The following is a 12,989-nucleotide window of genomic DNA, read 5'->3' on the forward strand; positions in this document are numbered from 1 at the left end:
TCTAGGGTTTCAAGGTCAGAGACATTAAGAGGTTGTTGGCAATTGACTGCCCCTGCATGGGCTGACAGAGTTCTGAGAGACCTGTGACTGGCCCAAGGTCACCCAGCAGGCTTCATGTGGAGGAGTGGGGAATCGAAACCAGGTAGAGTTGCTAATCTCCAGGTACTAGCTGGAGATCTCCCGCTATTACAACTGATCTCCAGCCAATAGAGATCAGTTCCCCTGGAGAAAATGGCTGCTTTGGCAATTGGACTCTATGGCATTGAAATCCCTCCCCAAACCCTGCCCTCCTCTGGCTCCACCCCCAAAACCTCCTGCCCTTGGTGAAGAGGGACCTGGCAACCCTAAACCCAGTTCTCCAGGTTAGAGTCCACCACTCAACAACTACACCATGCTGGCTTAACTGCTTCTTTACAGAGGGTAGAAATGAGAAGGACTGAGGCTCCAATCTTAAGGACACTGTCCTGAGAGGAAGCCTCACTGAATAACAGGGATCAGCCTGCTGAGGATTGCCCCCTGAATAGAACTTTTTATTTCCCCTTCCCATCCTTGAGCAGCCAGAATTGCCCAGCTTAGTCCAACCCTGCCAGAGCTTGGAGGCTAAGCAGGGTTGGCCATGATTAGTACTTGGATGGGAGACCACCTCTGCTCATTTTTTGCTTGGATCAACCCATGGATGGGGTCACCATGCGTTGGTTGTGGCTTGAGGTCACGTTATTCATTCATTCTTGCCTTGAAGGAGAAATTGGATCTATCCTGCTTAAAGACCCGTACTTTGTATCCGTAGCTTCTGCTCCGGGATAAGACCTTGCAGCTTTGGGAGCTGTGTGTCTAGCTCCTCTCTTAATGGGATTCTTCCTGGTCTTTACTGCATTATTTCCTAATTTCTGCAATTCAGTTTTTGCATGTTTACGTCATATCATATACTGTTTTTATTGCATTTTCTAACTTTGTATTCCAGTCTTATTACTATTGCATTACTAAATTTTGTCATCTTCCTTGAGTCTAGGGCTACCAAGCCCCTGGTTGGGTCAGAGGACCCCCCGCCCTTAGCTCCTTTTTCCTGCCACCACTTGGAGCTGGGGGGCGGGGCGGGGAATAAAAAACCTCACTGGCGCAAGCCTGATGACATCACTTTTTGCAATTCCTACAGCTACTGCCATCACTTCTGAGTGTTACAATACAATCTCTGTTCTGCTGGGATAGCACCCACAGATACCTGGGGGAATGAGGGGAAATGCTCTCTTTGTCTCTCTTCATCTTGATATTTGGTTATGCTTCTGTAAGGTGCCTAATGATAGAATGTTTTAGAGGTGGCTGATTCATTGGGTTGCCATAAATTGGAACCACTTGATGGCACACATCACACATATTATTCCTGTTGTCTTTCTTTTTATTTTGGTCTCCTCAGGTCACTGCAGAGCAGGATTCTATGGCCGAGAATTCATCACCACTCTCATGGAAAATTACGATCCAAAATACACCCCTACATCAAGCGTCCAGCTGTTCATCACCACTCACCATCCTTCTACTAGAGTCGATGTGAAAATGAACAAATCCCCATACCGGAAAAGTTATTCGCTTACCGAGGGAGAAATGTTGCCTGTAGAGATCCCGATGTCTGCAGAAGTGAGAGGCAGCAACATGTCTGATCACTCCATTCTGATTCAAGCAGAAAATGACATCTCTGTTGTTTTAGTGTACAGGAAGTTATATTCTGTGGGAACCATGACAGTGTACCCAGCCCAAGAGCTTGGCACGGAGTATTACGTGGTAACCCCATCTGGGAGACAATCAATAAATTACTTAAAAGAGTTTGCAGTCATAGGCTGGCAAGTTCCTACAACAGTTGATATTTATTTGAAAGCAGATGTTACTTTCAGTGGACAGTCACATCCTGCGGGGAGTGTACTCCGCGTTTCCCTAGAGGCTCTACAGGTCATCCAGCTTCAAAGCTTAGATGATCTATCTGGGACCATGATACGATCAGTGAATCCCGTGGCAGTCTTGAGCGGGCACGTCTGTGTTACAAAAAATGCCTACTGTGATCATGTCGTCAAACAGCTTCTGCCTGTCTCCGGCTGGGGAACTTCATTCATTGTCCCCCCTGTCTTCTTCCAAACCAATTCAGACATTGCATATGTGGTTGCCGCCCAGAATACTCATATCAGCTATCAGTTGGGGACTGTAAAAAGATATCAGGATATTGTGGCTGGGGAAGTCAGGCAGCTTAATATCACTTTCCCTCAGGCACTTTACATCTCTGCTGATGCTGGAATCCAGGTCCTTTTCTTCTTCACTGGAGTCGAGACGAGAGGAAAGAAATTCGATTCATTCCTCATCAACATCCCTGCCATAACAAGCTATGGCCAATCTTACCACATTGATGGGATACGTGAGTTTCAGAACAGTGCCGTTCTCATAGCAAAAAGATCTGAAACAGGAAGTATTACTAGAGATAAGCAGCCTATCCGTGGCATAGAGTGGAAAGCAGTTCCTGGCACACTCTATTCATGGGGTACATACAGCTTGGAGGCAGGAACCCACTCACTATCCTTGGAGCATCCTGAAACTCCCTTCGGTGTCTTGGTTTTTGGTGGCAGAGAGTACGAAGGCTACGGTTTCGCTCCCCCACCTCTAGCCTCATCCGGTAATTATTTCCATTTGGTGTAGACAGACTGTTATCCTTGTTCCTAGCATCGGATTATAATGTTTCTGTCATTTAAGGGCTATTATGACATTGTTGGGAGACAAAAATGTGCTGGATGAATGGCTACAACTCAGCACACATCTCTGATGTTCCTCCTCGTTTGTGAGGCTGCAGATACGTTTGAGCTTATGAATGTGCTTCCTTTATGGAAAGCAACACCTGCTTAACAATGCCATCCTATGCAGAGTCATTCCAGTCATGCGGGCTCTCCCAGGGTGGCCTCTGGCATGGGCATTGTCACCAGGTACCTCTGTGGGGCCAGGCCCTCCCTGGTCCCCTTCAACCGCTGTCCTTGGCTCCAAGTCAGAACCACTGGACTGGTCAGAGGAAGTCATGACAGCAGCCTGAAACGCTTCCAAAATGCCGCTCCAGAGGAGATGGGGAAACACGAGGTGTAGGAGGGTGGAATTGGGGACCCTACTCAGTTGGAAAGGTGGCATACAAATGTTTAAAATAATTTTTTTTAAAAAAATTTAGAATAAATGGACAAAAATCTCCCTTACCTTCTGCAGGTAAAAAAAAATTAGACAGGACCCAACCTACTGATTTCAGAGGTATAACTCTGCTTAGGATTGCACTCTTTCTTTTGGCTAGTAGTTTATTTTATTGCATTTTTACCCCACCCTCCCCAGCCTGAAGGCTGGGCTCAGGGCAGGTTACAGAGACCAGAATATAATAAAATCGACAAAACGTCAAAAATATAGTTTAAAAAAACATTTTAAAATAACCCAAGTCAATTTCAATAAATAGGGGGAAATACTCCCCCAATGTTGCTAAAAGCACACAACAGTTGTCTGCAGCTCGATAGATGGATCTGATCACTCCCCAAAATAGGGGAAGGGGCTCAGCAGCAGGAACATAAGAACATACGAAAGGCCCTGCAGGGGAAGGGGAGAGATTAGTACACTATAAATGATTGTTACAGGTAATGATTTAACTCAGAAATGAAGGTTTCTTGAAAGGCTTAAATATTTGGGAATTCACTTGGGCCGTTTTGTTCATTGTTTTATTCAGGGTCCAAACCAACCCCAGTAGCCTGCCCCGAGAACAGCCACTACGAGACGTGTGGAAACGGTTGTCCGGCTACCTGCTCTGACCGGACCGCTCCCCTCACGTGCGAGGACACCTGTGCAGAGATCTGCCAGTGCGACGAGGGCTACGTCCGAGAAGCTGACCAGTGTGTCCCGATGGACACCTGCAAGTGCACCCACAAGGGCATCAGCTACGATGCAGGGGAGGAGTTCTGGGCGGATGAGGGCTGTCATTCTCGCTGCAAGTGTGACCCCAGACTCGGCAGGGCTGTGTGCCTCAAGTCTTCCTGCAAGGCCAACCAGAAATGCACCGTGGTCAAAGGGGTGCGGGACTGTAGAGTCCCCAGACACTTCACCTGCATAGGGACTGGAGATCCTCACTACACCTCCTTCGATGGAAAGAAATTTGATTTCATGGGGACCTGCATTTATCAGATGGCGGGGGTCTGCTCCGAAGACCCTTCCCTCACCCCATTTTTGGTGACGGTGCAGAATAACAACCGAGGCAGCAAGGCAGTCTCCTTCACCAAAGTGGTGACTCTGGAGGTCTACAACATGACCATCAGCCTGAGCCAAGAATATCCACACAAGATTCAGGTACAAATTTTGGGGCATGAAAAAATTTGGGGATTTTAAATGCTCTCTCTCTCACTCTCTCTCTCTCTCTCTCTGTGTGTGTGTGTGCGTGCGTGCGTATGTGTAACAGAGAGATAACATTTGCTGATTATAATTTTTCCTGAACACAAGAAGAGTCCCACCTAGCACATTTTCTAGTGTTTACAAAGTTCAGGGAGCAGGTCATATTTGTACTTAGAAAAGTTGCACCATCCTTCTTATGTTACAAAAAGCCACGTGTCCTTTCTCTTAAATGGAGACCAATCTTTGTGGGGAAGACACTGGCAGCGATTTTGATTTCTGTCCCTTCTTCTACACGCTTCATTTTAGAACACAGCTTTTGTGGTCCTCACTCTCTCGATCGATTGATGGATCTTCTGTTGAGTGTGACTGACTCGCTAACTGGGAATGTTCAGAAACATTCCAACTTATCAGGAAACAAAGATATCGGAACATTTCGTGTTTGCTACTGAGAGAAAAGGAAATGTCAGTCTGCTCAGCTCTGAGAGAAAAGAGAGTGTTATCAGTTTGGTTGCAGTTCTTTCACAGGTTCTAAAAACATTAATATGTTTGATGTTGAGGTCAGTGACGAGTCTCCCTACAAGTTCTTGCCCTTTAATCCCGCCTCCTCCCCTGTTGCTGAGCTCTCTCCCCCACTTATACCATCTTGGAGGTGTTTACATCTAATTACACAGCTGCAGACAGTTATTTTGTCCGCGGATGCGTAAATAATGAGAGCTGACACCACAGCTGGGATAATAAAAGGGCCAACTTTATTTAATCGTTCAAGAGGGATCTGCAGCGCACACAACCAAAACATCCCCAATAACTGACTGCAGTGCAGGCCATTGCGGGGATGCTGAAGAGTCAGGCCTCCTCTTGCTTTTGCATCCCCGTTCTAAGGGCAAGACCCACCCTGGCTCTCAGCTCTGAGCCGTCACACATGGTATGGCTCCTGCTTTTCCTTGCCAAGCCTTTTTAGTGCTCGAGGGAGGTGTGCCGTGTCCAATCCACCGTAGCCGCGAGGTCTATAGGTAAAGGATAGCGGCACCCCTCAAGGAGTTCCTGTCCCAGGTCCCTGCCAGGCACCGAGGCCCCAGTCCTGGTTTGAGGGTTACTCCTTCATCTTCCCAAGTGATGCCTCAGGGTGCTCACTGGAGTTGTAACATGAACCATGAAGCCACCTTTTTTCCCGCACTGCTCCCGCATGCTACCTATCACTTTCAGAGCAGGGTAGGCAAAAAAAACCCTTCGGCTAGTTGCCAATAGTGCCTGGGGGGTAAAAAATTCCTACCCGGCTCCCAGATGGGCGACCAGCTTGCGCCTACTCTGAAACAAGGAGAGGGAGGGTGGGATGTCTGCTCCGTCCGCTTCAAAAGAGGGAGGAAATCTCCACTCCGGCGCTATTAACCCCTTTTCCCAGGCCCGCCCTCTTCCCATTTCAGGCCGGAAGATGCAAGGGGACTGGCTCCCTTTTCACGCTACCGCAGCCAAATGCGCCCCTCCCCTCACTTTGTTGAATGTGGGGTGGGGGCGGTCTTTTCTTATTTTAGTGCCATCGGGGGCATTATTGCCTCCTTATTAGAATGGTCTGGGCTATTTTAAATTGTATTTCAAACTGTATTTTAATGTTTTATTGTTTTTATCGTATTTTGGTTTTGTGAGCCGACCTGAGCCCAGCCTTCGGGCTGGGGAGGGCAGGGTAAAAGTGTAAATAAAATAAACAAATAAATGAAAATAATATCTTTCTGGGTCAGGATGAAAACCTGGAAGATCTCCTGGGATGTAGCACAATTGAGGGGAAAGGGCACAGAGGTAAAGTGGCTGAATGAAGAGGGCTGAGTAGACCGTAGCCACAGGAATCTGAGGAAAGGAGGCTTAAGGAAAATCTTCAAAGAACCAGGGAAGTGAAACAAGGAGCAAAAAAGAAAGAAATCTTAGAGTGCAGATGGCCAAAGGCCCTTTAAATGAAGTACAGAGCAGTCATAGGCAGGTTAGCCTGAAGGAAGTGGGATGGCATAGTCATGGACTGGAAAGCAGGGACCTGAGAACGTTCATAAATGGACCATTCTGCCAACTGATGTCTAAAGAAACAATGGAAGAATGAAGCAAGGAGAAGCCAAGGGTAAAGCAAGATGAGGGCAAGCCTTGCATAAGGCCTGGGGCCAGGAAAACTTTCCATCATAGATGACAGGAAGCAGATAGGCTAAGGAGGTTTGTTGTGCAATCATAAACGGAGTTCGTTAAAGCATGGCTGTTTTGTCCTGCAGTTCTCTCGCGAATGTAGCAAATGTTCAAATGCAACATGCATGGTTGCTACATGCAAGCGGGATCAACCCACCTCCTTCTGAAACTTCTGCAGGTTTTTCAATCCCTGCGTTGCCACATTTTAAAATGAAGATTCACTCCAGTTTCGAGTGCTCGCCTGAGTGTTTCAGTGCCTGGGTTGACTCCATGCCGGGAGAAACCACAGTCCTGGCAGCAGAAGCAGTGGCAGAAACTTTCTGCCCCCCTGGACCCTGTGCCCCTCTCTCCCTCTTTCCCCTCACTCCTGCGCTCTCCTCCACCTCCCTCCACCCTGCTTTTCCAAGTACCTTCCAGCAGGCCAGGCACAGAGCCCCATGGTCAAAGGTGGAGCGGCAGTGGCTCCTTCCAGCGCTGATGATGCACACTTCCCCAGTTGCCACCGCCTCCACCCGCTGCACTCTTCCAGCTCCCACCGCCTCCACCCATCAGAGGCAGAGCCATGGTGGCTGCTTCAGGGCCCCCTTTTTGACGGCCCCTCAGCAGACTCCCCACCTGCCCCTAGAACCATTCCAAGCCAGGGGACGGCGAGGTCAAGGAGCAAACGGAGCACCACCTACCAGTGTGGCTTCTTCATCTTTGCATTGGTGTGTTCAATCTTTGGAAAGCGGGATTTTAAAATGTGGGACAGCACAGGGATAAACAGACCCAAACAAAGCCATGTGCTAATACCCACAGTTAACAACCTTCTAAGCGTTTAGGGTTGCACTGTCAAGGACATCGTCCACCTATGGCTCGTGCCCAATTTAACAGTCAATGTGCCAAAACACTGTTTCCTTGCCCTCCCCCCATCATCTGGCCACTTTTGGCAAGTTGATAATAAGTAACAAAAAAATTCCTTATGTGTGTATTTTTCTGTCAAGTTGCAGCCAACTTGTGATGACTCCTTAGAGTTTTCAAGGCAGTCAAGAGATGTTCAGAGATGGTTTGCCATTGCCTGCCTCTGCATAGCCATCCTTGACTTCCTTGGTTGTCTCCCATCCAAGTGCTAAACAAGGTTGACCTTGTTTAATTTCCAAGGTATGATGAGATTGGGCTAGCTTGGGCTATCCAAGTCAGAATGTTTGTTTTTTAGTCTCCTCTGCTTGTCTCTTAGGTCAACGGAGTCTTTGTGGACCCACCCTTCTCCTATGAAAATAAGCTGAAGGTCTACATTAGCGGAGTCCACGGCTTCATCCAAACAGACTTCGATCTGAGAGTCAGCTTCGACTGGTACAGCTACGCCAGGGTCATCATACCTAACACTTATGCTGATGCTATCTGTGGGCTCTGCGGCAATGCCAATCAAGATCAAGGAGATGACTTCACCATGAAGGACGGAACTCAGGCAGTTGATGAAATCCAATTTGCAGAGAGCTGGAAAGTGAAGGATGTCCCAGGGTGCTCAGAGGGGTGTACCAGTAACTGCCAAGTGTGCGGGGAGGCAGAGAAACAAGCCTACACGAGTAACAAGTATTGCGGGGTGCTAATTCAAAAAGATGTACCATTCAGGCAGTGCCATGAAGCCATTGACCCAACATCCTTCTTTGATGACTGTGTCTTTGACACTTGTCTGTACAAGGGTCATCATGACACTCTCTGTAGCGCTATCAGTGCCTACATGACGGCCTGCCAAGCTCAGGGCATCCAGGTTGGCCAGTGGAGATCAACCTCCTTCTGCAGTAAGTGTTACCTCCTGAGATGTCCTCATTAGAAACTGTGGAGGAAGAAGAGATCCCAATTTAATTCAATCCCATGATTGGGATTAATTTAGGGGAGGGACTGTGGTTCAGTGGCAGAATATCTGTTTGGTATGCAGAAGGCCCAGGTTCAATCCCTGGCATTTCTAGTTAAAAGGGTTAGGTAGTAGGTGATATGAAAGACCTCTGCCTGAGACCCTGGAGAGCCACTGCCAGTGTGAATGGACAGTACTGACTTTGATGGACCAATGGTCTAATTCAGTATAAGGCACCTTTGTATGTAATCCATTTTGTAAAAGTTTAGGTGTATGTGACAAGGATTCCAATTTATCTATTGTAAAACGTTTAGCCTACCCTTCTGCTAACAATGTAGTATTCCTTTCCTTTTATCCCTTAGAAGCTCCTTGATCAATTGATCTTGAGCAACATATATCTAGTGTTGGAGGGATATAAGGACTGAAACAAATCTTGCCCCTGACAATGTAGCCTTGGGGTCCCTATCGCTTAGTAAAAAAGGCATTATGTCAGTCACAGAGGCATTAGATTTGTATATTAAAAGGGGGGAAATATAGTGCGATCGAAGTTCCTCGTAAAAGCGGCATTCCAAAAGGGCATGGGCTCATGAGTCAATAGAGCCAGAAGAGCAAGGGCAGATCCTGTCTGAGTATGCTAACAATGTAGTATTGAGGGCAGATTATAACAAAGTTAAAAACGTTGTGTTGTCCTTCCCAATTAGCAAACAACCCTTTTTTAAAAAGATAAAAGTATAGTCAACGTACACAAGATTGACTGTATGGAAGGGAAGGTATTATCCTGGAATATAGCTGGGTGGGTTTCAGTCCAAAGACCAACAGAATTCTCCTTTCTCTTTCCAGGCCTTCCCTGTCCACGTAATTCCCATTATGAAATCTGCGGAAATGGCTGCCCTGAAACTTGCAACAGCCTTTTTAATAAAAGAACGTGTGAGTCTCTTTGCACCGAAGGATGCTTTTGTGACTCAGGATTCGTCCTCAGCGGGGATCAGTGTGTCCCTCTTGCGCAGTGTGGCTGTGTGCACCATGGCAGATACTACAAGAGGGGAGAGGACTTCTTCCCTGACTCTTCCTGCCAAGAGAAGTGTCTCTGCATGGACCACGGAGCTGTTGAGTGCGAATGGTTCTCCTGTGGCTCACATGAGGAATGCAGGGTGGAAAACGGCATCCAAGGCTGCCACCCAGTGGGATACGGAACTACTATAGCATCTGGTGACCCTCATTACATTTCCTTTGATGGACGAAGTTTCAGTTTCCACGGCTCCTGCACTTACACCTTGGCCAAAGTGTGCAGTGAGGATCCTCAGCTAGAGAGCTTCTCAGTATTGGTGGAGAATGAGAAGTCAAATGACAGCCCAGCAGTTCTCATAAGGACGGTCACGGTTTCCATTCATGGGTACACTGTCGTCCTTCAGAGGGGAATGAAGTGGAAAGTGATGGTATGTTCCTTGCATGTGATAATATTTTATGTATCTGTAGATCATTTGTGGAAAATACCATGTGCACAAAGTTGTCTCTATGTGTGAGATCAGAACTAACCCCCTATTGATCTTAATTGCTGTTGATGCAGGTGGATAGTGAGCTACACACACTGCCAATGAATAAGGATGATGGGAGACTCTGGATTACCCAGGAGGGGAGCAATATCATTATCCAGTCCTCCTTTGGCATCACAATTCTCTATGACATTCTCTCTTATGTTCGTGTGACTGTCCCCAGCACCTACCAAGGACAGATGTGTGGTCTGGGTGGCAACTTCAACGGAGACAACAGTGACGATTTCATGCTCCCAAATGGAAAATTTGCTCAAAATGTGGTTGAGTTTGGGGCCTCTTGGAAGGTCCCTGTAGATGGTGTCATCTGCTCTGATGACTGTGGGGAGAAATGCCCTGCCTGTGATGCTGCTGAGAAAGCACCGTACAAGTCTGAAGGCTCCTGTGGTATCATTCTGTCTAAGACGGGCCCGTTCAGTGACTGTCATCGATTGGAGAGCCCCACTCATTACTTTGAGCACTGCCTGTATGACTTGTGTGTGGCAAATGGAACTCAAGAATCCCTCTGTCAGAGCATCCACGCCTACGTCACTGCATGCCAAGCAGCTGGTGCCAAAGCTGGAATCTGGAGAACAGATACCTTCTGTCGTAAGTTTGCAGAAAGGAATTTCCTTTTCTGATTTTATCAAGGGAGACTCCCCAAGTCAAAAAATAAGCAGTCTGAAATAATGGTTTAAGTTATGCCAGGTTACAATTATATGACAACAGCTGAAGCAATGGTTCACTTTCCATGCAATTTTTAAAGATACTTCTCAGGGTCTAGATTCTTATCTGAACAACTTTATGTCCTCTTGGCTCCCTAGACTACAATTCATGATTCTGCAACCTGCTTACTTCCCTTAATTACTGAACTTCTTTTACTTCCTACTTCCCGGATTCCAACTACTTGCAGCTTTCCCTAAGTTAAGAATTGGGTCTCCCCCCACCTTTACTAGCACTACTTTCAACTTCATTCTCCTTTTCTTGAATTTCTTTATTCCCGTAGTCATTGTTTCTTCAAGCTCCTGTTTTTCATGGTCTACATTGCCCCCCAGTTTCTTTTGGCTAAGGGTGTGGATGTGGACATTAATTCATCACAATACTACCTAACCCTTTCTTTCATATCAGAGTCTAAACTAATCCAGGGAGGGAAGATGACATAGTATTGCCCGGTCTCATCAGATTTCAGTAGCTAAGCAGGGTTGGTACTTGGAAGGGGGACCACCGAGGAAGACTCTGCAGAGGAAGGCAATGGCAACACCACCTCTGCTTTTCACTTGCCTTGAAAACCCCTTGATGGGGGTCATTATAATTCAGCTGTAACTTGATGGCACTTTACACACAAACATAAATTAATATTTCTGAAATTCATTCATAAACCCATTAGGCTAAATATAGCTTGTTTTTGTCATCTTGCCATTTGATCTATTTCTCCAGAGAGGAGAACGGCTAGTGACGAGGGGAAAAGCAACTCTGTACATGTGCGTCTGAGAGGAATGTTGTCCAACCATAACAGTTAGCTGATTTTCCTTTTTTTTAAAAAAGTTTTATTGAAGAATGCAAAATATTACAGAATATACCAAAATATACAAAATGTGCAAAAAACATAATACACAAAAAGGAAAGAAAGTTAAAAAAAGAAATAAAGTGAGAAAATATAAAACAATACAAAAACCTACTTCCAACGTTCCTCCTACAAAACAGAATATCAAATATATTATTTCTTTTATGAATAATATTTTAAATTTATCTGTTTTTACTTTAGTTATTGTTTAGCTATTTTCATCTTGATCTACAATTTAATAAGTTTCGGTTCTAAAACCTAGGGTCATTTTTCTATCCCTAAAATACTGATTTATGTATATTGACCATACTTTCCAATCTATATTAAAGTGGGAAACCCAGTTATTTTCTATATATTTATTTAACTTGGCTATTTTGGCCAACTCCATAACTTTCTAATGCCATTCATGCAATGTGGGTACTTCTTCTGTTCTCCATTTTTTCGCCCATATGATTCTTGCTGCTTTTGTTAAATATCTAAAGATATCTCCCAACTGTTTTTCTAATGTCCCATCTAAGATACCCAGTAAATATATTTCCAGTTTGAGTGGGATTTTTACTCCAATAACTTTAGAAATTTCCTCATGAATAACTTTCCAAAAAATTTTCTCTTTACTACAACTCCACCATTGGTGGAAAAATGTTCCCACTTCATTTTGACATTTCCAACATTTTTTATTCCCCTTTCATTCTTCTTCATGGTAGATATTTTAAAAGGCGTCAAATACCATCTATAATGCATCTTATAATATATAACAGATATATGAAAATATATGAAAATATAACAGATAGATGAAAATTTGAAGCCCTTTCCCCATGTATATTGCCAATCCTCTAATTGAATATTATGTCCCAAATTTCTTGCCCATGACACCATAAATTCTTTAACAATCTCATTTTCTGTGTCTAATTTCAGACATTCTTCATACATCCTTCCAATTAAATGGTCATCATCTTTTAACAGTTGATTTATTAATGTAGTTGATTTTGATTCAAATCCATATTCCTTTTTATCTTTAATATGTATGCCACCATTCATTTAATTTATCCTCTTTTACCAACATTTTAAATTTATATACTACTCTGTCCTTTTCAATAATTTCTAATAATAAATCCTTATACATAAGCCAATGTTTTTCAGTACCCATCCTACTCTTAAATAGAGCCTCATGTAGTGAAAGCCATAAGGGGATCTTATCCATTAATTTCTTTCTATATCTATTCCACACCTCACTTATTGCAAATCTCAATATATGATGACCAAATCTCCTATTTCGTTTTTCCTTTCCATACCAAATATGAACATGCCAACCAAATGTTATTCCTTCCCCTTCTAATGCCAAGAGTTTTAAATTTCTTAATGTAATCCATTCTTTAAACCAAGTTAATACCACTGACTCAAAATACAGTTTTAAATTAGGTGCTTTCAATCCTCCTCTTTCTTTACTTTCTTCATTTTTATTCTTAGCAAGTTCTTTCTGCCAAATATTTAATGGGCTATCCGAATTTATGATGGGTATATT

Source organism: Euleptes europaea, chromosome 3 (assembly GCF_029931775.1).
Source record: "Euleptes europaea isolate rEulEur1 chromosome 3, rEulEur1.hap1, whole genome shotgun sequence".
Lineage (NCBI taxonomy): Eukaryota > Metazoa > Chordata > Lepidosauria > Squamata > Sphaerodactylidae > Euleptes > Euleptes europaea.